The following is a 2,613-nucleotide window of genomic DNA, read 5'->3' on the forward strand; positions in this document are numbered from 1 at the left end:
TGAATGTACTCAAAAGTGAAGTATTGTCTTTAGAAACTAACATCCTAGAATGGATAGCCAAATAAATGAATAGTAGGGAACATCGTAAGTAGACATATAAGTAAGAACATCTGTGTGCTACAATGTCAAGCAAAATTACATTTATCTATTTGTCTTCATGCAATTATTTTTCAGATTATTAATTAAAAAAATCCTTAGGTGATAAATTATCTGGTAGAGGTTATATGATATGATGGTTTGTAAAACATGGTTTCTGACTTCATGGAGCTTACAATGTTGTTAAGCCATAACACATTGCATTAAAATCAATAAATGCTGGGTACACAGACAATGAAAGCAGTGAAGACAAAGGTCAAATCGTTGAGTCACTGAGGATGATCAATTTGTCTCCTTGCTTTAAATCAATAGGGTCATACCTTAAAGTTTTGTCTCTATAAGAGAGGTACATAAAGGGGGATCTATATTGTATGTCTTGCTAGCTTCAGTTTAAACAAAACTGGAAGCACCGTTAAAAGCACATGGGAAGCCTGTTTCCATGCTCAATCTGTTATGATGTTGTATTTTCAATGTGGACTAAGATTTATTGTGGAGCGATAAGTAACTGATGACTTTATAAAGAATAATTTACGCTTAGAGTTTTAGACAGATGTTTTTACAATGGTTATCTGTCTGGATGCATCTGTTCAGTGTGTTTTTCACATTTCCAACAAAAAGGTGACATTTTGGGCTGTAATTCTGTCATCTAATCACATGGAAACCTGCCAATTCCTATTAACATCTTGACATTTTATTGCTATAAACTTATCATAAGTTCTTCTAATGTAAGATAGATATAAATTCTTGGAGTTGAGCCTTTTTTTGTGTGTATCCATTAAATGCTTGATCCTTTGTTCCTTCCATCAACAAAATTTTCAGTCAAGTAAATCAGCCGTTGTCCAGAATACGAATTATAGATTAGGGCTTGGAAGGTTAACAGTTTGTTATTTGGGATACAATTGAAAATCTAGAGAAAACAAAGAGAATAAATGTGTGTAAAACTGTTTCATATTAACTTCTACACCAGGTAACTGACATGTCGAGCTCTTTATATTTCGACATTACCCACTGGAGGTGCAAAGGATCCTTATTACCACAATGTAGTTCTTTTGTTGTTCAACAGAAGGTGTTAACCTTTCAATTGCTACAAAATTAAAGGTTTAGCCTGGAAACCTACATCCAGACAAAAAGAAAAACTGCTATCTGAGGCTCTTTCTTATAAGGCTCATCAAAACACTGAAAATGCTCCAGTGATTACTCTCAGGCACATCAGGATATAGTGTATGGAAAATGTCATCATGATATTTTGCTTGTGTTGCAAATGATCAGAGAACCATGAATTTAGTCTTCATCCAATATGAAATAGACACACTGAATGCACATCAATGAAAGTAAACAAGATGCTCCCTACCCAAAGGGTTGTTAGAATCTTTTCTAGAAATATTTACAATTTCTCAGTCATCTGTATTAAGGTTAACTTGAATTACTTAAAATAATAAAATATAATGTAACACACTTAGTATTTCCTTGTATATTTGTTATCAAAGACAAAAAAATAAGTTCAATTTAAAAGTAACAAATACTACTTATTCAGAAAGTATGACAAAGGAATCCATCTATTAGAGGGGTTCAGAGATATTAGAAAAGAGTGCATTTGATAAGTAAAAAGGAAATATGGATCATTGTCTGATCGTAGCAGCTGTTCTGTTAAAGTGGGATTTTGGAAATGACTTTAGAGGGATTTCAAACTAGTGGTTAGTTATATTTGGCAGTCCTCAGTTGGCTACAAAAGACACAGTTGAGACATGTCAAAACAGGAAGGATTGTTCATTGTTGGGATCCAGAGAATGGTTTACCATGGGCGGCCATTTCTTGAATGAAATCTGTGGTCAATGGAGTGGTGTTCAGTGGTCAAACTCTTATCATGGTTCCTGTAAGTAGGGAGGGGTGATTGTGATGTCAGTATTTATTTGGTGAAATATATTTGCCCTTCTTGACCATGCAGTAACCAATTTGAAGTTTGAAATTGATAGCCACATCTTCCTAAAGTTGTTAATGTCAAGGAAAGCTATCCTGCAATGAATTAAAAAATCGAGAATTCTCTTAAAATATATTACCAAACTTATTGTAGATATTGTTGTCACTCTAAGACAAAAATAGCTTAAATGAACTGCAAATAGAAAATATATTTTGTTGATATGCAGAATAAATTTTATTTCTCTTCATTATTAACACAACAAATACCCCTCCATTGGAATCATCAAGAAAACAGGATATAGAATTAACTTGTTTTTTTATGAACAGCTCTTTCAAGTGTGAATAACATCCTCCCTTTACCTAGGTAGGTAAAAACTATTGTCCTTACTAGTCAAGAGATTAACCAGTGAATGGAAAGGTACTAGTTTGCTAGGTGAAGAATGAAAGTGATGCCCACAGTCTAGGTATTTATGACCTACTGAAAGACAATGTATGCATGCATCAAAAATTAAGGGATATTAAAACAGAATAGATTTTAAGTCTTTCCTGAGTTTGAAAGCAAGTGGAAACAGGTTGAGAGGCAGCAATAATTTTCATCAT

This window comes from Sciurus carolinensis, chromosome 9, assembly GCF_902686445.1.
Source record: "Sciurus carolinensis chromosome 9, mSciCar1.2, whole genome shotgun sequence".
Lineage (NCBI taxonomy): Eukaryota > Metazoa > Chordata > Mammalia > Rodentia > Sciuridae > Sciurus > Sciurus carolinensis.